This window comes from Sinohyriopsis cumingii, chromosome 16, assembly GCF_028554795.1.
Source record: "Sinohyriopsis cumingii isolate HCF-2022 chromosome 16, ASM2855479v2, whole genome shotgun sequence".
In the NCBI taxonomy this organism is placed as follows: Eukaryota; Metazoa; Mollusca; class Bivalvia; order Unionida; family Unionidae; genus Sinohyriopsis; species Sinohyriopsis cumingii.
Genome location: NC_142976.1, coordinates 86860781 through 86886496, shown reverse-complemented (window position 1 = coordinate 86886496; position 25716 = coordinate 86860781). Strand labels below are relative to the sequence as shown.

Here is a 25716-nt window from a genome sequence, read left to right as displayed (position 1 = left end):
TTTTTATATTTCTTCACCAGCCAGTGCTGCTAATTTATGCGGTTTGATATCTTATTTTACTAACATTTGCCGGTATAACTTCAGTGCTTGACATTTTCATTGGTTGAACCGCTTTCGGTCTGCGTATTAATCGTACTAATCTATCTTTGACTGACGAGAGAGCCTTACCAGCAATGTCACTGATTGTACTAGGAAGTTTTTCACGAATAATATTAATGGCTTTCATTGATAATTGTTTTGCAATTGGGCCTACCTTTGGAGCTATCCTTTTAAACAATTCCTGAATGACATAACCGAATCCATCCCCGTAATACGTTGTGTAAACGGGGTATCGTGAGCTTATTACTCTAACCCTTCGGACTTTACGATGAGAGTCGTGAACAAACATCTTATTTGATAGTTATTAGTCTAACAATTAGTCACTATAGTATTCATCCACGATTTCATCAACAAGTCTTCGGTAAGTATTGATATCCATGATTCCACCTTGAATTAATCCTTGGCAAATATCAGCTGCTTCTTTAATTATTTCCGGAGAATTATTTCCAGCACGTACTCTTCCTATGAGAACTTCTAACCGTTGCACGTCAGAAAGGACGTTGTTAGGACAGGCAATAAGACCACTTCCCAAACCACTTCCGGTTGCTCCCTCTTCTGTTGTTTCCGTGCTTTTCTTAAATAGTCTTAAGGGTGATCTTTCTTCTTTGCTTTTTTAAGTAGCTCCTCAGACTTTTTAAGTTCCGACATCAGCTTTTGCTGCGGTGGAGAAGATTGTTGTTGTTCTATCTGTTACTGCTGTTGTTCTATTTGTTTCACACTCTCTTTATAAAGTCTCTGTATTTCTTCAAAAAGACTTCTGTATTCTAAATCATCATCTCTGGCTTGTTTGGTTTTTTTTTTGTTTCTATATATACGATATATCCATTTAATAAGATTATCATCATCGTTTAACGACCTTGAATGGTTAAGCTATTTACATACTCCTGCAACGCCATGCATGCAAGGGGCCTTCGGTATTAGCTCTTTAACATTTTTGGCGTACACAGCAAAGTCACGCATAAATTATACAGGTGACTGGCTGCGATAATATGTTCTTGTTTCTAGCGAATGTGCATAAGCCTACTTAAACAATCACCTGCGAGCACGAGTAAACTTTTCTCGCGGTGTTGACCCATCTTGATCTTTCAAGCTGTTGTAAATAATCCAATGAAAATTTCTCTTCCGTAAGCAGTCACTTAACAAGCAATAAAAAAGCACTTTCAAGGAGCGTAGCGGATTGTTGCCCGTGGCTTGAAACAAGAGGAATAGAGAGATCTCCAAAATCGTAAAAGACGACTCCTGTTGTAGCAACATGTTTCATCTCATATTCTGGTTGAAGAGCAATAATTACAGCCAAGCAATCGATACAGGAAATGTGATCTTAATTAAGGTGCTTGATTGTTTTTATCTGATCTTTATACGCCCTAGCAATACTAGATTTACGGAATATTTTTCATAACGATTATTTCCGTTTCCAATGTATAAATTTGTTTTCACGATATTCTGTGTAAAGGATAAGGATGTCAGCTGCTTTTATCAACGATTATAGTGATAATTAATGTTTAATATTTCTAATGTTGCCGACTATTTTATCATCGCTATAATAATGTCCATAAATGAAATGCATTTATTCCCCCCCCCCCCCAGCTCCTCTTGCTTTAAAATCCAGATGTGTTTTCAGAAGCAGACGTTTTCGTTCAACCGTGAATTTATTGCACTAGAAATCCATATGTGAAGTTAAAAACCTGTTCTATTTAGTGCATTTTATTCTACTTCAGAGATTATATCTGAATTAGCCGGTCATACAAATAAAACTGAAACTATATTTTTTTAATTAAAAAAGGTGCATAGTTGGCAACTTCGTTTCATGATCCGTTAAGAAATAAACATCATAATTTTAATCAAATCAACAGTAGTATAGAATAATTGTCCTTGCTGTGGGTAGGATCAACAGTCCCCCGTAAAGTCAACCATATCTTCCACCAGATAAGAAATTTGATACAATGTGTTTGGATTATGACTAGTGCTAAACTTCATCATATCTTTTATAATGTATTGCTGAATCTGTATATAAAGGACACACTGCCATACCTCCACAATAGCGAATGTACAGTGTACGAGATCGTTGTTTAGAGGACGTTATAACCCAGCCATATACTGATTGATCAATCGACAGAAGAGGTGGGGGTACAGTGGGCTTATTCTAAGGCTGTTTTATCGCCTGTCTTTCTATTTCTCTGTTGGTTGGTTAGTCACTTTGCCATCATAAATCGATCGATCAATCGAACGATGAAGAGAAATCTGGCTTAACTGAGGTAAAATTCACATATTGACTGAGCAACCAACACAGAATCAGGCCAAAACCAAACAATCAGAAGGATATAAATATTCAGAGCTTTAATGTTTAATATATGAAATGAGCAAATTAAAGTATTAAATAGATTATAGTATGCGCATGGCAATGAATTTACCGTTCGATCTACTCATCTCCTATGGCTATTGCAATTTTGTATTGTTGGCATCGTGTAACACTGTAGAACAATCCACAGAAAGTGTACACAAGTCATTATAAGGACCTGAGCTCCTCTAGGTTATTTGGTGTAAGTTCAAATTTAAGGTTTTAATCCAGCTCAGATTACTTTACCTCTTTCCCTCCAGAGAAAGTTGTCCCTTACGACGTGAGAGACAGAGAAAGGGGGGGGGGGGGTAGAAAGAGAGAGTCCTTTCAAGTGCACTGGATCCAGCAAGGGGTTATGTTTGTCAGGGATTGATTAAGATAACGGCAATGAACTGACTACGAACAGTGCAAAACTAGTATTTAGCTAGCCTGTGCGCTTTCGACTCTTAATGAGTCTTTTTCAAAGGCAAAAACAAAACATAGACAATACAATAAATAAAACAGAAAAACCGTAGTGTTTTCAAACCTTTACGTAACTATGACTTGTTGCGGATGCTGGAAGATATTTTATATTGACCTAGAAATCGATGAGCCAAAGATAAAATTATCTTTTTGAAGCCGATACATTTTATCTTTTAAATAATTCTCTGAAATTTGCTTATCATCACCGAATAGCATATAATTACTACTATAACAATGAAATATCAGGGATATAATTTGTGGGTACATAAATTTAAATAAAATAACAGATGTCGCTATGGCTCATAGCTTTAAAATATCTTCCAGCATCTGCAACAAGTCAACTTGCAACAGACAAGGGCTCTAAAGTGAATCCCCGCCCTCCAGGGACTTTGTCCCTGAGTCATAACTTCTAAAGTACTGCGATCATAACTTTTACTATAGCCATATTTAAACATAATGAACACATAACGACGCATTCATATGTGCAGCTAAAAATGGGTTTCTGGATATATTCCATTCTGACACACATTCGCGTCATGACCCTCGTGGAGTAAATGAGACAAACAGGGGTCAGTGGTGGAGCGAAGTTTTGTCTTTTGCACATATTCCAATGAAAAAGTTACTGGTGAGTCTACAGCGCAATTTAAATTCGCAAGGAAATACCAACAGAGTGCAATGAAAGAAAAGGAACTGAAATTTGTCAGCGGTATATTTACAGCATTAGTGCGAGTTGGGGAAATTTGCCTGGGAATTAATAGTTTTAAAACGTCCTATGTAGTGAAAGTTTCTTTCTGAATATACGGGAATAAATGGCTTTATATTTACATCACATATATAGATCAAATTCCAATGTTAACTAAGAATTATAAGCTATTTGCAAGCAATGTACATTTAGAATCTTCTCAATATACCAAAGAAAATCGATCTTAAACGTTATCAAAATATGATAGAAAAATGCATGTCAGTCGAATGGACGTGCTTGCATGTAAACCTCACTTACATCTACTTAACAACGTATTGTCTTACGTAAAGAAAAGAAGCTGACAAAATATAAGGCAACATTGACATTTTTATCTCGTTGAGTCATCAGTGATGAGTTGTAAGTTAATTTTACCGACTTTTCATATCCGTCTACGTTCCAAATTTGTCTAGGGAGAGATTAATGGTCGAGCCAGTCAGGGACAATAGATCATTCAAAGACAGTGACTGTTCAATAATTCGATAATCTTTAAGTCAGAGTGCCAAAAAGGGCCATGATTTGTGAATCTGCTAAGACGCCGTAATTCTGCATCAGTATTTTGAAGCCGCTTTATGATGTCAAATTCACCTTTGAAGGTAATTAATTTCAGGTATTGAGGAAGTGTTTATTAACGGATACTTGAACAGTGTCTGTTCTGAAACGTTATTACTGATTCAGAAAGGTTAAATGTTTTGATTTGTAATAACTTATCGAAGACTTCAAAATTACTTAACTTACTACAACCATTTTAAAATGATTCTTGTGAATTAGCGGGGCCAGGTTAAAAGAAAGCAAGAAATATGAAGCGTTGAATAAATTGGAGAGACTGAAAAAATCAAATTCTCTAATATTTTTGGTTTATTTCACAAGCACATATACAGACCCATCCAGTACACTCATGGATGAAGAGTTTTAGGGATGAATCTAATACTAAATTTTCGCGGATTTTAATATTTCACTTGTAGAACTGGGCCAAATTATATATCTTCATCGATTTACATCTTTTCTAATGGAGTGAACAAAACATAGGAAAAAGGCTGTATCTGAATTATATCACAACCATGGAATCGATTTTTTTAAACGAACACTGCGCCGCCCCATGAAGTAAATCCATAAAACATTCTGAAATTAAACATAATTGTATTTGTCTTTGAGTTAGCAAAAGTAATGAAGATTACGTTACTTAGAACGCAACCATGTGTTCTAGCTGAGCTGCGTTTATTTCCATATAATATGCACGGTGAACTACTTTATACTAACTTCTGTAATAAACTTACGCGCAAATTAAAATAAAAACAACAATTTAAGCACTGAAAGAGAATGCATATCTACTGCATCAGCTCAAAACGAAAAAAAAAATTAGTGGCTTGTTTTCTTCTGAAATTAAAAACAAATCTTTGTACATTTTTCTTTAAAATGATTATTTCGTTTGACTACAATTGATATAGGACTAGATAATAATGTTGCAGTTAGGTCAAGAACTCCTGTGTCACTGGTATTCTGCCTGCAGCTGCTATATCCAAAATGTCGGAATTAGGATGTTCGATAAATTTGCCATATGAAATAGATTTCATACATGCATTCACTAAACATTGACCCATCACTATCTGACGTGCATTCTGAAGTGGACGATATTTCACTGGCTGAATTATCAAGCTTTCTAAATGAATCAACTAAACTTCAGTCACTTGCCGGTTGAAGATCATTCCGAATGGGTCAATTAAACTTCAGCCACTTGCCAGTTGAAGATTCCGAATGAGTCAGCTAAACTTCAGTCACTTGCCATTTAAACAGCAGGATCTCCAGGATGACTACTACCCAAAACAGTTTATATCTCACAAAGAGGATGGATGACCAGAAATCCAAAATGAGCTTAAATCTCTAAAAGAGAAAGATATCTTATATGGACCCCTTATCTCGGAGCTGGAAAACTCAGAAGTTTGTTCAGAGTGCATTGATAACGCTGGTCTTAAATAATTTATCAGCAAGCGAGAATACCAAGAAAAAACTTTATGACTACACCACTTTCGCCGGGTTTTGTTTGTACATCGATATAGTAATTGGGGTAGGTGAAGACCAAATACTAAATTTATGATTTTTGGACCCCTAGTCCTACAATGTAAGACACCTATTCTGTAGCTTCGATGGGGGTGGAGGTGTACAATATATCCAACCCCTCCACCACCGTAAATGTCAAGGTTGATGTCTTACTTCATATGACCATAAAGGACCCAACTGATATAACCATTTACCTATAATCTTAATTTCATTTTAAGGAGCCTGTGTAGTTAATATACATGTTAATGATCAGGAAAACTAGTTTAAAGAAAAAGAAATTGGTTACTAGCAGTTTTGGACAAAAATTGATCAGCCAAATTACGTTGAAGGTATAAAATCATATAAGCTTTTTTGTATTCAACAAATAAAAACCCCACATACTTTGCTTGAAATAATGAACGTATACTCAAAATACATACGACTCTCTAGATAAAATATTGAGATCATGCAGTTGAATATTCAAAATCTTAAATCGGATATCATTGGTAGAATTACTTGTTTGATGCTAATGCATCTATAACGTTGTTGATAGATAATCCATGTTCTATAAATAGCTACTTTCCAGAAGTCCTCAACATGTATTCATAAGCTGAAATAAGTTTTTAAAATTGATACAAAATGTTTATAGAAATCAAAATGAAAACATTTAATTAACTATTTAATATAATCATAAAGAATTGCATGGTTAAAATTATTTAGAATCGCAAATATGCTTTCATATCAACCTACGGGTGTTATTTCCTTTTCCATTTTGTAAATGAGAGCCTCTATGACGATAAACGCAGAGAAACAGCATTGAACTTTAACATTATAGTTTTTATGAAGTTGAAAAAGATACCCTGTAAGAGTGAGGATCTATGTTTGTGTTTGCCGCATATAGCAACGTATCTGCTTACCTACCCATAGTCAGTTTTACTTTCATCCTTGCGTAAATATGAACTACATGTCATTCCTTCAAACACTGCGTCTAATACGAAAGTATTCTCTGATTGAGAAAGGTCAGTTGATTTTGAGTGGAGTGTACAAAACTCCAGAATATTGACAGCCACTTTCATCAAACTGTGAGCAATTCAAACAAAATTTAAACCAGTGATGAAAGTTTGAACTGTTGCAAAATCTGCATTTTTCTCTGAAGACAGTTATATTTCTCAGCTTTGCAGAACTCGCGTGTTATTCGGTCCAAACATGAGATGTATGGATTCATGTAGTTTGGTACGTGCCCAAATTCAAATCGGATCCCAATGCACACCACACAGATCCAGATTTGCTGTCGCATAATGCGTCTGTGCAGTGTGTTAAGACTACTAAAGTTAAACAATCAAAATGAAACACTGACTGGTCGAAGTGTCATGCAAGTATATGCTTTTGACAGTTGGAGCCCATCTGTACGCGAGCATATAATGAGATTAACAGATAACCACATATCCATTTTCAGCAGAGTTGAGCAGTTAACAAAATAAGTGTTACATTTTGGCTACAAATATCACGTATGTGAATGATGCTGATATAACTTAAGCACTTACCACTCTCTCATCATAGATTCGCCGCCTATAAAGACTAATTAACCTGACAGGACAATTCGAAAATTATATAAATAGCACGTACAACCATATATTTACAGTACTTATTTGCGAGGATTTGTTTGTGTGCATTAGTCCATATGTGTTATCATATTTTGGTATTTATATTTCAACCTTGTGTGTACTGATTATTGTATTAGTTATTTTTTTAAATTCAGAATCGAAGGGAATTGACTACACATTCTTATGATACCACGAAGGAATTATATATATATATATATATATATATATATATATATATATATATATATATATATATATATACAAGTGTGTGTGTTTGTGTAGAATATTTGGTTCATTTTATGAGACCACGTGTCCATAAATTTCCCAGCATATCTTCAGGACACGACAGATTACCCCATAAAAAGCAAAGCAAGCTAACTATACTGCCAGATACATTGCGTGTTGTTTTAGACGTCACAATTTTGTATACTAATATACCGCACAACGAAGGGATAAAGGCGTGTAGAGAAGCACGGAAAACAAAACCTACAGACAATCCACTCGCTCACTTCCGAGTCCAGCTCCTGAAGCGTGTCGTAAAACTCAATAGCTTTGAACTTATTAAAGAAAACTACCTCCAAATCAATGGAACCGCAATGGGTACAAAAATGACACTTTGTATGCTAATATTTTTATGGAAAATCTGGAGGGTCAACTTTTAGCATCGGTGAACTTTCTACCATACCAGTGGGTACACTTCATCGATGAGAAATGAAGTGGCAACATGGAAGATAAAATCTGGATGATTTCAAATCAAAGGCAAACATCTTCCATCCTTCAAAGCAATTAACGGCAGTACTCTTCAACTCAAACCGCGTTATCCTGGACACAACAACCAGACTGGTAGAAAGCAAAATCTATCTACTCAAAACCATCCGACAAACACCAGTATCTCCTCCCAACCAGCTGTCATCCAAAACACTGCATTCGGAACATCACATAACATCCAGGCACTGAGGATACGCAGAATTTGCTTCAACGATGAAACATTCAGAAAATGGTCTAAAGAGTTGTATGAACATTTGATTTACCGAGGCTACGACAAAGACCTGATAGCAGAGGCAACACAGAGGGCTAAACAAACAAACCATAATGACCTACATACATATGGAGAAAAAGAAAAGGCCGATAGCATACCATTTATCCTGACCTACTACTCAGACAACCCCAAAGTAGGTAAAATCATCGAGAAACACTGGCCCATCGTGGAATCGTGTGACACAATAAAGTCAATCTACCCGAACAAACCTGTAGTAGCCTTCCGGAGGCAAAAAAACCTCAAGTACATCATAGTCACGGAGAAACGAAAGCCAATCACTTACCTAGACCATCCTAGTAAATATGGCATCTGTGTTAATAAAAGGTGCAAAACCTGTCCACATAGAATAGAGACCAGCACCATTTCTAGTGCAGTGACTAGAGAAAATGAGGACATGCATGGTCCAAACAAAACGTGCAAAACAGAGAATGTAATTTATCTCATCACATGTAAGATCTGTAGCCTTCCGTATGTCTGCGAAACTGAAAAGCGTACAGAAGGATCAACCTTCATAGATCTGATTGGATGACACAGAAGCTGCACAGACGCCTAGTCGCAGAACACATCTCATCCCTTGGCCACATGTTCAGTGATAAAACACTTATTGCAATTGTTAACAACCCCAACTGGAGTTCCGAAAACTGGAAAGAAAAGGAATCTTACTGGATACGTCGCCTTAGAACACTGAAACCAAGCGGTTTAAACCAAGAAGACTAGCCATGCACAATTTTTGTAAAATCTTTTTGCAGCCGACACATTTTGTTTTAAATAATTCTATAAATTTGCTTATTAGTCACCCAATGGCCTATAATTACCACTACACCAATGCAATATCCGGGATATAATTTGCGCTTACATACATTTACTTAAAATAGCAGATGTCATTATGGCTAATCGATTTAAAATATTTTCTAACACCGGCATCACGTTGAAGTAAACTAAATGAAACATAATAACTTGAACGGTTTTATTCCTGTAGAAATGGTCATATAAAGTTTAGCTAACACAACAAATTTTCTGTTTTATTTGTCTTGTCCATGTTTTGTATCTGCCTTTGAAAAAGACCCTTTGACAGTCGAAAGCTCTCAGGCTAGTTAGATACTAGTTTTGCACTATTTGTTGTCAGTTTATTGCATTTATCTTCATTAATCTCTGACACACGTGATCTCTTGCTGGTTCCAGTGCAGTTGAAAGGAATGCTCTTTACCATACGAGTTGTATTCTTTATACACACACACACACACACACACACACACACACATATATATATATATATATATATATATATATATATATATATATATATATATATATATATATATATATATATATATATATACACACATACATACATATATGAAATCCAAATAGAAAGAAATTTAAATTAAAGATGTTATGAGAAATAGATACTTCGACAAAAAAATCTTATTTTTAATATTTGATGCCACAGTGTACAGACTTAGACCATATTGATTACGTATTATTTTCTGATGACCAGATTCAAGCTTGTTTTATATTTTGCTATGCACTCAGAAACCTGAAATCGAATTTAATGGTGGTTATTTCCTTTAACATCTGCTTTTCCACGTTTTCTCCAAATTAGATATATTTGAGCTGATGAGATTACACACGAAAACAAAAGCTGGTTCTGAAGCATAATAATGTGATTTATCATCGAAGACTTTTTCCGCGTTAACACGTTCATGCCAGTTATATTTTGGTAAAATGTTACTTATCTGATTGCAGGTAGTTGAATGTATCCGTGCAGGCAATTTAATGTATCCGACGAAAATGAATTCAATTAGGACAGACAAGGACTTGCAGCATACAACGTATTCTTGAAGATTGGTAAAATTCCTGCTTTACATGTAATGTCAGCCATCGAAAGTTTTCAGTTATAAATAGCGTAGATAATTTGTATTCCTAATTAGCTTTAACAAATCTGCTTGATTATCAAGAATCTGCAGGACATTTTCCGAAGTTTCTGTTCTGCTGACTAATTAGTTCGAATTTTAATCAATCCTTTAAGATCCTAACATATGGAATCCTTTCTATCAGCCCGTGAAAATAAACTTAATTTTTCCGATCTTCATTCCATCAAAAGTAGAATGTGGATTTTCATTATTAATGTATGTTCAAGGGCCAGAGAAAGGATATGTACATAAAATCGGTTTTAACCCGTAGGGAGGCAGCATTTCTATGGTACGAAAGTGATCATTATAGCATGCATCGATTCTCATTCCTTTTATGTATGCAATCCGTATCTTAAGCGCATGACCTTAGTGGGATATTGTATTGTTTGATATATACGGATTGGTAGAGAGAGAGAGAGAGAGAAAATCTTGCTGAAAGTAAGTGACTTCCATACAATATTAAATGCAAGGTACAGAAAGTAACATCTCAGAGTCAAATATGCACATGTCAAGGAAGTCAAACAACCAACATACTAAAAAATTGCAACATCTGTCAAACGAAATGGAACGAAACGTTATGCACGGTAATAAGAAGAAACAAGATGACCGCTATCGCTTAACCGGCTTGAAGCAGCTGTTCCGTTTTTTTTTAGTGCCGTTTTCATGATATTTGTGCTTGTTGCCTGTCTTCACCTACGTTATTGTGTTCCTTATGTATTGGCTGTTCAATTCGTTTGTGTTTCTTCATCTCCTTGTTTTGGAAATGAGAACAATTAGACTTCTTCTCAGCTGTCTTGCTCCACTATTTTTGAACAAACCGTCATCATGTGATACTCGCCAATCCACCCGTTTATGCTATGATGAACCCTCATTAATTGCTTTAAATGATCACTCCTTGGCTCTCCAAATTACATTCTGCTCTAGACTAAACGAACTGGGACTACAATCATCAATAATCAATACCTAAATGTAAACAGAAGCGAAAAAAGAAACGTTGTTTCAAAGCTGGCCGGCGTAGAACAGGAAGAAGAATTCCAGTTATCTCCCTTATTTCGACTCAACATTTAAAACAAATTCGACCGTTAATTTAGATAACCTAATTCAAATCCCTATTAATTCGTCAACCTTTGTATCAACTATTCAAGATATACCTCTGCGTATTGCATTATTCAATGCCCAGTCAGTAGGACCATCGGAAAAGCACACAGAAATAGTTATTTTATCAACGACCAGAATATTGACGTCTTTTTCCTGACAGAAACATGGCTAAAAACATCAGGCGATGAGCCCAAGTGTGCGGATCTAACACCCTCTGGTTACTCTATCAAGTCGTTCACCCGTAACTCTCGCGGAGGTGGAATTGCTATCATCACAAAGAACTCCATTATCAAGCGTCTTAACCACACCACAACATTCAATTTCGACCACACAACGTTTGAACTAGTCCAAACCACACTCACTCTGGAGCAAAGGTCAGTCCATTTTTTCTGCCTGTACCGCCCTCCTCCTAGTAGAAAAAACAAGCTGGCTGAATCTCTCTTTTGAAGCAGTTTCCGAAACTCCTGGAATATGGAAATTCGATAGGTGGCAACCTGATTATTCTTGGAGATTTCAACTTTCACTTTGACTGTCCAGGAAACCCAAAAATATCAAAACTCATAGATTCCATTAATGGTTTCAACCTCCAACAGTCAGTTAACCAACCCACCCATAAACATGGTCACATTTTAGACTGGATTCTTTATAGACCTGATGATAATATTCTACGGTCCTCCCTGGTATCCCATGACCTTGCATCAGATCACCTCTGCATTATATGCCATCTTGACGTATCAGTCCATAACCCTCCACCTTTATATGCTACTAAGAGAAACCTCCGTATGATCAATAGAACCAAACTAAAGCACGACATCTAAGCAAACCTAACAACTTGCTTACCTCCTATAGCAGAACAACTCGATAACTGCCTGCGTTCATTGCACGAAAAACATGCCCCAGCTACCAAGTGCAGAGTATCAATTCAAATGTGTTCTCCATGGTATAGCAGTGTTAGGGACCGGCTTCGCACTGCTAAAAGAGACCGCCGTAAAGCTGAGAGTCTTTCGCTTTCCACCAGACTCACTATTCATAAGCAAATCTATGAAGCCGCTAAGAAGAATGTCACAAATATAGTCCATGCAGCGAAATCAGCCCACTACACTACTAAGATCATGGAAAGTTCCAGCTGCAAAGAGCTCTTCGAGATTACTAACAAGCTAATGTCAAGGAACAAATCTACACCACTTCCAACTACCATCTCTTCAGTCGACCTTCCGGACATGTTTGCAAATTTCTTCCGTGACAAAGTACAAACCATTAGAGATAAGCTTGACACCACAATTTCAATTGACTCGTCGTCACCATACAGTTGGGATACAGAATTTGAACGGCAACTATTAGCAGCATTTGAAATTGTCTCTATGGATTTCGTACGTACAATCCTGATGAGGAGCACACCAAAGTGATGTGAACTTGAACCAATTCCAACATCACTGCTGCTTGAGTGCATAGATCCAGTATTGCCTTCACTAACTGATGTTATTAATACCTCTTTCTCATCAGGGGAATTCCCATCTTTTTTTCAGATCTGCCATTGTAAAGCCTCTGCTGAAGAAACCAACACTAAACCATAACGATTTAAAGAACTAATGCCCAGTTTCTAATCTCCCATTCATATACAAAATCTTAGAAAAAGTTGTTCTATCCCAGTTTGTATCGCATCTGAATTCAAACAATCTTTTTAGCAATGTACAATCTGTATATCTCCCTTGCCACAGTACTGAAACTACTCTTCTAAAAGTAGTTAATGACATTCTCTCTGCGTTTGATTTGTCTGCAGCATTTGACACAACAGATCATAATATATTACTTCACCGTCTACACCAGTGTATTTGGCATTCATGATACAGCCTTACTGTGGTTCAAGGCCTACTTGGTCAACAGGACACAAATTGTATCTGCAAATGGAATAAACTCTAGCCCAGTTGATCTATGTTGTGGTGTTCCACAGGGGTCTGTTCTTGGACCTTTTTTCTTCATTCTATACACTCAGCCGCTCTCAAGTGTCATAGATCATCATGCAGTATCTCACCAATTGTACGCTGATGCCACCCACAAATAAAAATCTAGCCACCCAACTGAAGTTTATGCTACCATCCAAGGTGTAGAGAGGTGCATTTCTGATGTGAAATCATGGATGACATGTAACAAGCTGCAGATGAATGATGATACAACTGAGGCCATTCTGATCACAACACAAAGACTTTCTCATTCACACCCTTTACCTCAAACAATAAATATCAGTAACACCAACATTAAATTCACTCAATCAGCACGAAACCTAGTTGTTACTGTGGACAGTACTCTCACAATGCACCAACATGTCATGAACATATGCAAGATTGCATAGCTTGAGTTGAGACGCATCAGCTCAATTCGCAAATATCTTTCAGTTGATGCCCCTAAAACACTTGTGTGTTCATTAGTACTTTCAAGGCTGGACTAGTGTAACTCAGTTATGTCTGGTTCATCTCAATATCTGCTCCAGAAACTTCAAAAAGTTCAAAACACAGCTGATCGGATCATCCTTAGAGTACCACAATCAGAGCACACCTCCCCGCTGTTCTGTACCCTACACTGGCTATCCATTCGATCCAGAATCAAACACAAAATCTGTTCTCTGTGTTACGTTTCACTGACGGACTCTACTCCATCATACCTATCCGACCTCACCCACGTGTATACACCAGCAAGATACTTACGCTCCTCTTCAGACAATCGTATACTCATTATTCCCACTATGAAAACAAAGTCATATGGACAGCGTTCTTTTGCATACCAGGGCCCAGCAACGTGGAATGAATTGCCCACTGAACTTAAACACAAAGACACAGTGATCACATTGAAGAGTTCTCTGAAAACACTTATTTCGACTGCAAGAACAAACTTAAAGACCTAATAATGTTTCCTACCTTAAATATTCTCAGCATGTTTGTTTCTTTTTTGTTTGCTTTTGTTTTGTTTTTTTGTTTTAATTTCATGGTGTTTGTTTTTGTAATCATATCATTATATGTTTTTTTTTTAATCTTATAAGTGTTGTCTAATGTTGTAAAGCGCTTAGAGCTTCTAAAGAATAGGGGCTATACAAAGTCCTCATTATTATTATTATTATTATTATTAATATTATTATAGATATTCAGACAGTTCAGAGAATGGCGGGTCAGTTCAGTGATGAAGAAATATATCGTATAGTTGAGTCATATATATTAGAGTTTTATAGCAAAAATCTTGACAGCCTATACCAGCAAAGACAATGTTGAATGGTTTATTAAAAGGTCAGCAAGCATGATGTTTATATATATATATATATATATATATATATATATATATATATATATATATATATATATAATCTGTGTGTGTGTGTGTGTGACATTTAGCGATACAGAAGCTCTGAAACATATCAACTGTTCTTTACAACCATAACCGTTTTGAAAGAATAAATGAGCAAAAAGTCACTTAAAGGTAGATTCTGGCCAAGATACCTATATATTGCTTAGATTCTTCTTTCCTACAACAATGCGTCCGCCACGGATGCGGAATGTCGTGGGATAGAAACCCTGGCTGAGTCATACCAAAGACTTCTATAAATGGTACTAACAGGTGCCTCACTTGGCTTTGAGCATTAGGAGGTTAGTGTTAGGACTGGTGGGCCTGGTGTCAGGATAAAATGACCGGTGAGACATCATGCTCCATGTCTGCGACATGACGCCCCAGTGCTAGACTTCACTGTGAACTGCCACACTACAGACATCGTAGCGATATGACGGGAAAATTGTTAAAGCTACGTTAAAAATCCAAATCACCTACACACACACACACACACACACACACACATGCGCGCGCACGCACACACACACACATCCTACAACCCAGCAGAGAGAGAGAGGAGAACTTTGGAAAATACAGCGTTAAACTCTCAGCCTAAAATGATCCAAAAAGTCCTTGACTTTGAAAGGATGCATTTTGCCATGAGTCATCGATTACTCTGATGACATACGAAGATTGCCTTAAACAGCCCATGTGGTCTTTAATGATTATTCACGTAAAGATTCCAGGGAAAGATTTTCTCAAGTGAGACTTGAGGCGACAATGGAACAAAATGCAAATATAGTTTTAGCCAGAAGCCTGGAACTTTGAATGTATGGTTCATGACCGCCAATACATTTGCACTGTACCTACTAGAATGAGTCGATACGGTACGTTCAACGTAGACTGGTGACACGTTCAAACCTGCTGGACGAAAAAAAGGAACAAGGAAATGTGGATGATATCCAAACGATCATGCTAACAATAGTGGGGAAAATGGCAAGTCATTTCCGTGATCAAAACTTTGATATTATTAACATTATAAATAGCTTGATTGTAAAAACGAAACAAAAACAAATGGAATGCTAAATATAATGGATACTGGTAAATATGGATACCCTTTTTGTTTTGAGATTCCCGCTGATGAGAGTAGTATTGAATTATTTGATCCACTGCCTAAATAAAAAGGACCCTGTTCTCCATTCAAGCTTCATCTAAGAAAAAGGACAACGAAAAATATGAAGATTACAGCACGGAATGCTGATCTAGAATTATTCTGTAGAATTCATGCAGTTGCAGAGATAAAATAAGTACCTTTCGAGCTGTATTTTCAACGCGAACTTGGTTAAAGTGTAGCACGTTTAGATCAGGCTCTCAGAAAAGCATCCAACAGTACGCTTCTTCTCGACATATAATAAGAAAACATATATTGGGATTTACACTGAGACAAGGAAATCCCAGTCATGGGGTTACGTTATTTGTGTCCCCGTGAGGCTCTGCGTTGTTTTCCTCACCCATGGGACAGAGAAATCTACTTGTTTTGCTAACCTTACTTTTCTTGTCTCAGTGTAGTCATCCCAGACCAGTCGTCTCAGTCAAGGTGTCCACGCGCTCAGAACTACTTTTAAAAAATGAAACCCTTGTTGTCTTCTGCTGTGCCTGACGTAGTTGTACTAAAATCAAACAACAACAACAGCAACAAATATATAACAAAAACATAGTAACTTAAGTTAAATCCATCTTTGAGAACACACCATACAAAAACAATTCGAGAAAGACAAAGACAAACGCATATGATGTCGAGCTTTTTGGTATTATGCTTTTTCGTTCCACACAGCATGGTCAATTTTATCAATATGCAGGCCTAGCTCAATACATTTTTAACTCCGCGTCATTAAACGTAGCTAAAGCTACCTAACTAGTTTTAAATACTTCGTGTGAAACAAGTTATATACTGTTAGCTACATTTAATGACGCTGACCTGAAAATAACTGTGCTACAGATAGGATAAAATTCTCAATGCTGTGTGAAATGAACAATATAACAGAAAACACTTATCCATGCATATATACTATAGAACTATACACTTCATAGCCTCCCTACTCTCATAACAACTACGGAAAACTTAGTAACAGCCAGAAAAGTGTTATATAAAACATGCTTTTTTCTAATTTTGTTAAGTATCTCCAATGTGCCCCGGTTGAATCAAAAATATTTAATGACAAATAATACACTTACCAGCCAGAAGGAATAATTTATCCGTCAGCACATTAATCCATAAGCAAATTTCACTGTAGCACTTGCCATATTTCCAGGACAGAAAAACAAATGTTCAAAGAATCCGTGAACTTTAAAGTTTAGCACATGGTTATCCGCTAGAGTCCGTTTTTGGAGGGTCTATTATACACGGGGGTAATTTTACAATCAATATTAAGGACAATACAAGTATGTCAGACACAGATTCACCTCCTCCAAAGAAAAGAATAGTTATATACGATAATGACACAGATCTCAAATTACCCATGAATAATCTAAAGAAAGATGTTACTCTTCGTTACAGCTTATACTAAGTATAACTACAGTAGAGCTGAGTAGCCAATATGTTTTTATTATTTACAATATAACTTTTCAAAATTGGAACTGATGAAAATAAAACAGTTTCTTGTAATAAATATTAATTATTTATTGTCAATTTATTGTTGATTTCATATAACAACCATATATTAAATGTGATAATACCTCATTATTATGCGACGTTTAATGTTGTTATTTTTCTTTGCTCTCGCGTATAAGCTGTGTACTTCGGACGCAACGGTCACACCAAAGCCCTCATTAACATATTTATATTATTGCGCCGCATGTAAACATTGGACGTGAACACTAGTGCAGAATTCTTTTTACTTTAAAGGAAAATATTGGGTGAGAAAAATAATCTACGTTGAGGCAAGCCTCGTGGGGAGACAAATAATATAAACCCTTGACTGTGATTTCCTTGTCTCGGCCCAATCCCCAACATAGATTCTATATGTCTATCTCTCTCAGAATGGTATGGTATGTTATCAAAGTTGGAGAGACCTTAAGTTGATTTATGAGCTAAATTTGGTTTTGTTATACATGTGTTCTTTTTGTTGTTGTTTGATTTTATAATAACTATGTCAGGCACAGCAGAAGACAACAGGTGTTTCTTCGTTTTCAAAGTGGTTTCTATCGCTTGGACACCATGAATGAGACGAGCGGACTTAGAAAACCAGACGGAGATGAGAAAAGTAAGGGTAGCAAAACAGCTTTATTTCTCTGTCTCATGGGTGAGAAAAAGATGTGTATGTTCACCACAGGAGAAACCACAATGTTGACAAAAACACTCAGTGAATCATACATGGAATGATTATTATTCAGATAATGGTAAGCATTGATGATTAAAAGTTTGATGAGGTCACTGAGAAAAAACGAATTAGGTAATGATTTAATGGAACTAAAATTATGTAAATGTGATTGTTTCATATGATGTGAAACATTCAACCATGAACTGGACAGTACCGATGTAAGAATATAGAGTTTAAACACACTGTACTGAAAAGTGAAGACGCTCTTCTATATAAAAAAAAAGTGTTTTATAACCAAAGCTCGTCAGTGGAACACTTCTTATATGAAAGATGGTCACCTTTTTTCGTCTTTGAAGCTGCAATCATGAAAAACAGATTTGAGAAAGGTCTAAAGATAGCGAGCCAAATCTACGGAATCAGTATCTTTAAAGCGAATAGGAAAAGGCTTCAGAGGATGGAATATCACCAATGTTTTGTTTCCACAACACATATGTGGCTTGCCCGTGAGCTCATTTATACACAGATATTACTGCCAACATGTGTTTTAAAACCGATGAAGAGGAAACATCGTGCTACTTTCAGAAGTTTGCTATTTGCTCTCAATTTTATGACCGGATTTCTATGTTGGGAAAAGCAGTCTTTAAAGAAACATCCAAATATTTTTGAGCTCTCAAACAATATAATCATGAACGCAAACTGTTTGTCACGAAATAATTAGCAAAATATATGCTAAACAATTCCTCGGACCGACGTCAGTGAGCTGAGATAGCAGCACTGCTAAGAGAAAGCAGATTCAAACCTCCCCATTTATTTTTGTTATTTTTGTAAAGAATTAACTCTCTACAATCATATTGATTTTGTACTGTTATATGTTCAATCTCTGTTATGTCCTTGACTGGATCTCTGACTTAATGTAGCCCTCGTTCATGGGAAGTGGCTGAACTTTAATTGGTAGAGCGCCTGAATCGTACTCAAAGGGTTGCGGATTCGTTACCCTCTCAGTCCTGGCATGCCCTGGTCGGTTGTCCTTGGGAAAAGTGCTTAGTACCACTTTTCTCTGCAGAATATAGCCAATTGTTTATAAATTCCTTTAAAACCATTCAAACAAAAATAAACCCCTTGTTGACGCATACGTGTTTATATTCTTCAATATATTGCTCAAGCCGACCTAGCGGCATTTATTTACATCTTTTCTCTCCATTATCACACGCCGCAAGTAATGTGTCTTTTAGAGCATCATCAGCCTCCATGTAATTGAAGTACAACGTAATCAGTGTGGCTCCGGTGGCCTAGTGGTTAGAGCGTCAGCCTCTGATGCAGAAGGTCGTGGGTTCGATCCCCGGCCGAGTCATACCAAATGCTTACAAAAATGATTCTAACATTTGCCTCGCTTGGCGCTCAGCATTACGAGGTTAGTGTTAGGACTGGTCGGCCTGATGTCAGGATAATGTGACTGGGTGGGACATCATGCTACATGTCTGCGGCATGATGCCCCAGTGCTGAACATCACTATAAACTGTCACAGTGTAGACATCGCAGCGATATGACTGAATTTTTTTAAAGCTACGTTAAATATTCAAATCACACACAAATACACACACACACACACACACACACACACTATCTCCGTTCCAATTTATTTATAACTACATGTTTATTGGTCTGTCTCTTTGTCTCTGTGTCGGTCAACCAGTCTTGTAGCACAACTGTCGGCATAAACCATTACTTCCACATCCTTGAGTACATCATTTGCACTTTTAGATGTAAACAAGTACAACATATTTTCATCGTCAATTTAAGTACGTACAAAATGTGAAATTCAAATATTTGATTTACCCCCGATGAGGGGGCTCGTGATGTAAACTAAAGATGATATAAAATGGAAACTTCGTATTAAATTTCTGACTCTCTAATTATCACCTGGATAAAATATTTTAGACCTGATATTTTTTAAGAATACATCAGAGCTCGTGAGAATGTTTTATAAGTTGTGGCGTTTATATTAAACTAGGGTCATTGTGAAAAGCATTTAACAGCAGCAAACATTAGGAAACACGAATCAAATATTACTGACACAGGTTTAACTTTAAAACGTACTAATTCCATATTATTTGTCTTTGTTACAAAATAAGTCCCCATTCACCAAAACACATTCAAGTATGAAGGTGTGTCAAATATATGTAGTTTTGACAAGAAGATGATTGATTATGTAAACTTGATATGACATTTTCATTTGGTCATTTTCATGCCTCAGCATGTTGCACGTGATCTATGCGCATATTATTCTATAGGTTAATAAAGTCGCATTAAGTTCGAGAAAGCTATGTACATTCATAGGTTGAATACTTTTCCATTCCTAACCAGATTTTTTGCAAGCAGGTGGTGTCTTTTTAAAATATTGTGTGATCTTTTTATACTAAAGTCGAAAAAGATAATCTTTAAATGTTTTAACATTTTCTGTTAAACGACACATATTGCATTGCTGGTCGTGAGATAGATCAAACGTTTAGTAAATTCGCAAAACTTCGATGGAAGAAAATGATTACTTAAATCTACTCAAAAATATTGCAAACATGTAGGAATAATTTTTCCTTCCACTACTTCAACTGACGATAAAAGAATCGATCATGCTTGAGAAAGTTGATGACTATAAAGTGATCGCTAGAATAGCTTCACATTCCAAGCCGGATTAACAAGGATAAAAATGATGCTTAGTCGATTACGATTGATTGAAATAAGGACCAGGCAGTGCCCAATTTGCACCGTTCCGAAAGATGAAGTGAACCCTGGTACACCGAGATCTCTGAAAAAGTCGAAAGTACCACCAGTATGATGAATATACCGCTACATTTACAACCGCGACGTTAGAAGTGTCCTGACCTGCCTCTGCTCTCGACTGATTATAAAGAATCCTACATACTTCTGTAAATGGAACAACCGTGCTATATATTCTATAAAACTTCCAATAACGAATGTCACATTATGTTGTAATGAGTTTCAGGCTAGCTATTTCATATTATAAGATGGGTATTCCTTCGAATCAGTCAATAACTATAAATATTCTTTTCAGGCAGCAAGCCCTGCAGCTTATAGCATCCAAACAGTTCGCTCAGTCTCGAACGAATTAAGAGTTTACCACAAACCAAAACAATTTGGAAAAACGTATCCCTTCTAACAAAATGAATGTGTTGTAAAATAGTATACGCTAAGATGGCCCGCTTTGCTTTATGATGAGAAATTTAGAAGTACAGATCAGCTTTCTTTCCCATTAACTTTATTGGAAAACATCAATTGTATAGATTAAAATAGTGATATGTTAGTTTTTGAAGGTGTTATATGTATGATCATTTATGATTAAAAGTTGTAAAGGTTATTTAATTGATAACATTCTAAGCATTATTATTCTTATGAATTGGTTTGTACTGTAAGGCGATACATGTATCAAGTGCGTAGGTCCATTCCTAAAGTTCCACTGTTGATAGGTACTGTAATTCACGTAAACATCATGTGATCTCAATGGAGGTCATGTAAAAAGGCTATGCTTACTTGTTTATTTTATTAGCTAATGTAGCCCAAGTGACCTTGTCTACCTGTTCATATAATTCTGGAAGGAATTTGTTTCTCTTAATTAAATTACGAGTTAGTTATCTATAAAAGAGATTTACTTCATGGAATTGGCATTGCTAGTATTATTACCAGTCTTGGAAGACTTATATTGAAAGGATTGATTATTTGCTCTAGTTTATACAATCGTTGGAATTACGGAGCTCGAGATATTTCAGATTAATTGGAATAATAGCTGAAACGGAAATATTGTGTATTCATTCAAAGACATTTGCATATTTAATATCTATCACGGAAATACCGTGAATTCATGTAAGGACATCTGGATTTAGAGCTGTATCGAATTACTGTGAATTCAATAAAGATTATTTGGTTTTATAGCTTTAACGGGATTACTGTGAATTCATTTAAAGAATTGTTCTTGTTTTATCATAGTGATTCTTCTGTACTGTTAATATATTAGTATCATTCCGAGTAAATCTGGAAATCATTTGGATTACTCGATACTTTTGGAATTGATAAAACATTTAGTACGTTAGAACATTATTCACAATACTGTGTGTTCTCTTTACTTTTACACTCTGTATTTTAGGGAAACGATTTTAATTTTCCATTATAATATATATATATATATATATATATATATATATATATATATATATATATATATATATATATATATATGCGAGTGCGTGTGTGTAAAGCTTTAAAATGTAAAGAAAAAGCATGCCAACGGCTCAGAGACGATGGAGAAATACTCAAAAGTTATACATAAAAATGGCTGGCATATGTCTTGCATGCGTATATTAAGCAAAAATTAAAACGAACTGAGAGTCTAATGAAAATGTCTCAGTTGTAATACTTTATTCGTAGGCTGAGGACTATGTGAGATTAAAATGAATCAAAAGTAGCGGTCAATTTTCTAAGTATACACTAAGATCGATTGATCCGAGTACAAAAGCCTTGCCCCGAAAAAGTGATTTTCAAGGAGTGGGTAGGTAGTTACGCTTGGTGAATTACATGACACCTATACAAACAAAAACTATTTTACTGTATATTAGAACCTGTTTTTTTTTCCTTCAAGACAACGGCCACTACTGTACAGTTGTGGAGGTCATTTCATCGGCCACTACTATGTAATTCTTTTTAAAATTATCATGTTTAGTGCCCAGGAAATAGTGTCACGAAATACAGTTCTTTATCTTCTGTTAAAACTGAAGCAGGGGTTAAAAACTACTCATTAATTATAACCGTAAGTCAGAACTCTGAATTCATGTGCTCATAATAATTAAGTCAGTTGAACAGGTGATTTTCAGTGGAAGTCTTCAAGAAAAATTATAGTTTTCAATCCCAAAATTTATAAAATTTTGTAAAACAGATTGCATTTTGATTTAAAATGAGAACTATTTTGTTTCTCGAAGTAAATATTTGTTTAGACGTGCTAGTTTGACCGATAAAATGAATCAACTGTACCCGGAAAACTGGTCTTTAATACAGGCTACAAAACAATTGAGTGCGTATTGTTCCAGAATGTTTTCTGCAGCTACAAGTGCAGGCTAATTATCTAATCAGTAATAGGGAACTGCACATCAAATCAATTAAATCTGCTTCTATGATATATCCATCTTTAAAAATAAATTTATGCAAAAGAGCGGATAATCTATTCGATGACTGGTTTGCATTTTGTTGATATAAAATGTAGAAGTGTTATATTTGCAACCAGGGAGCCGCCCATACACAATGTGATGTGTAAGGCTACATCTGCGTTTTATTTATTCCCTCATTTTAGAAAATAATGCATCAAAAAACATTTTTTAATAAAAACCAATACATTACTATCGTACACGACGTTTCCTTAAATGAAACTGAACAATGTCACTGAATCGTGCTAAAAGTGTAATTCAAGACAAGCACAAACGGTTTAAATGGATATGATATCGAGATGCATCGTTACAAGTTTCGACGATTCTTCCTTCATTTAAATTTAAACAAGTGTGATTTATGTTAATTACTTTACTCCCAATACTATTTGTCTTAGCATGTAACAGTTTAAGAAAGAATGTCGTTTAAAGATGATTTCGAGCTTGATGCATACACAGTATGTCAAAATGGTTACAAGTACGCTCTGTATATTCAGTTTTAATATGGAAGATGCATTGCGGAGCGAAAGTAAGCAAGGACCAATTCCATCTTTAATTCGCTTGACAATGATGTCACTCAGTTAATCAATCAACCAGTTTCATCGGCATAAAAAGTACAGGGCTATACTATCATAACGAAATACAGAATTACATGCACATATCATAAATGTATAAATAGTATTATAATAACGGATCTGGATTTTCATTACTGATCTAGATTATCCCCGGCATTTTTCCATATATATGCACATACTCAAGCGTGAACGTTACAGACGAAAGTAGTCTGAGGTAGAAGAAGACAAAACCTCTGACATACTACTGGATACAAGATCCTCGTACAGGTCGGACACGATTTTGGAACGATGAGGGGAAAAAATGTTTCTTTCGCTGTGGCCAAGAAACAGAAATATTTTGTTCCCACGAGGTTCAGTAACCGCAAATGTAGTCCCTTCTATTTAAGAGTATTTTGCATCTCCTATTTCTGTGGCTATTAGATTTAAGAACTTTTGGTATTGATTTAAAGGAAATTGTTGATTCTTTAGAATATGAGCATTATAATGCGTATGTCTGTTCATATTTGGCAACAGTACACCATGAATAATCCGGCATTGTTACTTGTCCGGAAGTGAAATATGTGGCACACTGAACGTTTTGTTTACTGTCAAGACTTTCAAAAAATGCCGCTTAACATATAACAAGAGTTATACTCTTAGTTCAGTTTTGAAGATGTCTTAGATTGACATGTGGTTTGTAAGGATTGGCATGGAATGGATAGTTCAGTATTCACAAATGAATGTAGCGATTATATAGGAAACAAAAATGTGATCTCAGAAAGTGAGTGTAAGACTTCTGGCGAGAGATGAAATGTTTCGAAACTAGTTTTAGGTAAAAGAAAAATGCAAAGAAAACCCCACACAGCTGTTTAATATCATGTCCTGGCATGTTTACATATATATTTCAACGATGTATACCTGTATCATTTGTGTGTAAATAATATTCAATAATATTATTCATGCACACATATAATATTTTATCATATAGTCATAATGGTACGAATGTCCAGCACATTATACGTACCTTTGTCAAGTGATATTTATGAGACCGTGCATTAACCGGAAAAAATCTATTATGAATTCAGTTGTGACTGAATTCCTTAATGATAACAAAAATTACCTAATGTTTTATTATTTCGGCTATTATGAACGATGATTTTCCACTGTTCATATGTCTCCTAATTCCTAAACAAATGAGAAATGAAATGGTGGAGTGCTGGCACAAAAGTATGCAGGCTTGTATGGTTATTTTATTAAGATTCTTTTTATAGCAATTAACGATATCTTCTTCCAATATATACCGTAAACAAGTATAGACTTCGTGATGACAGAAAAGTATTTCCTGCCACAGAAAAATAGAGAAACTTATAAACTGTATCAAGGGAGACCTTCTGTCAGTACAAACATCGGCCTGTTTAGCAAATCATGAAAAAAAAATTGCCGGATATGACGTACCGAAGTCTTGATAACCATCCGTAAATCTCGGGTCACGTATTGGACAGTCCAATTAGCTGGATCAATTATATTAGCGGATTTAGGACGCTTTCAATCGCAATCTCTTCTCCAAAGGTTTCAATTAACTACTTCAGTGGTACCCCTTCCGTTTCTTGCCAACAACTATAAAATAACACTGATTACAGTTTTGGAGCGATATCTTCTCTATTCCAGTCGGATGACATTTGAGCTTTGAATGCTTCATTATATATTTGAATAATGTTTTAAATAAGGTAACTGAGAGGTGATTGTGACGGACTAACCCACCATTCTATAATTGAAAACAACACAATGACCTTATTCGACTTATACATTTTGTAGCAATGTTAAGCCGAATGTGTGGGCCTGATCCTGACATTTTTTTAATTCGTATTGCAAAAACTAAGAAGAAACATATGCAGAATTACGTGAATCTTACATACCGTGTGATTCTTAAGCCTGTCAAAGATAGCATATCTAACCCTGGCGCTGGATGAAGCAACAATGTTTAGCATCTATATGCT

General features: G+C 35.8%; 1 non-coding gene across 1 annotated transcript; it reads left to right on the top strand.

Moving 5' to 3' along the window:
* The first annotated feature begins 19238 nt into the window (after positions 1-19238).
* On the top strand, positions 19239-19312 carry Trnaq-cug (transfer RNA glutamine (anticodon CUG)). Its single transcript has one exon. It is a non-coding gene; the product is annotated as a tRNA-Gln (tRNA).
* The last annotated feature ends 6404 nt before the right edge of the window (positions 19313-25716 follow it).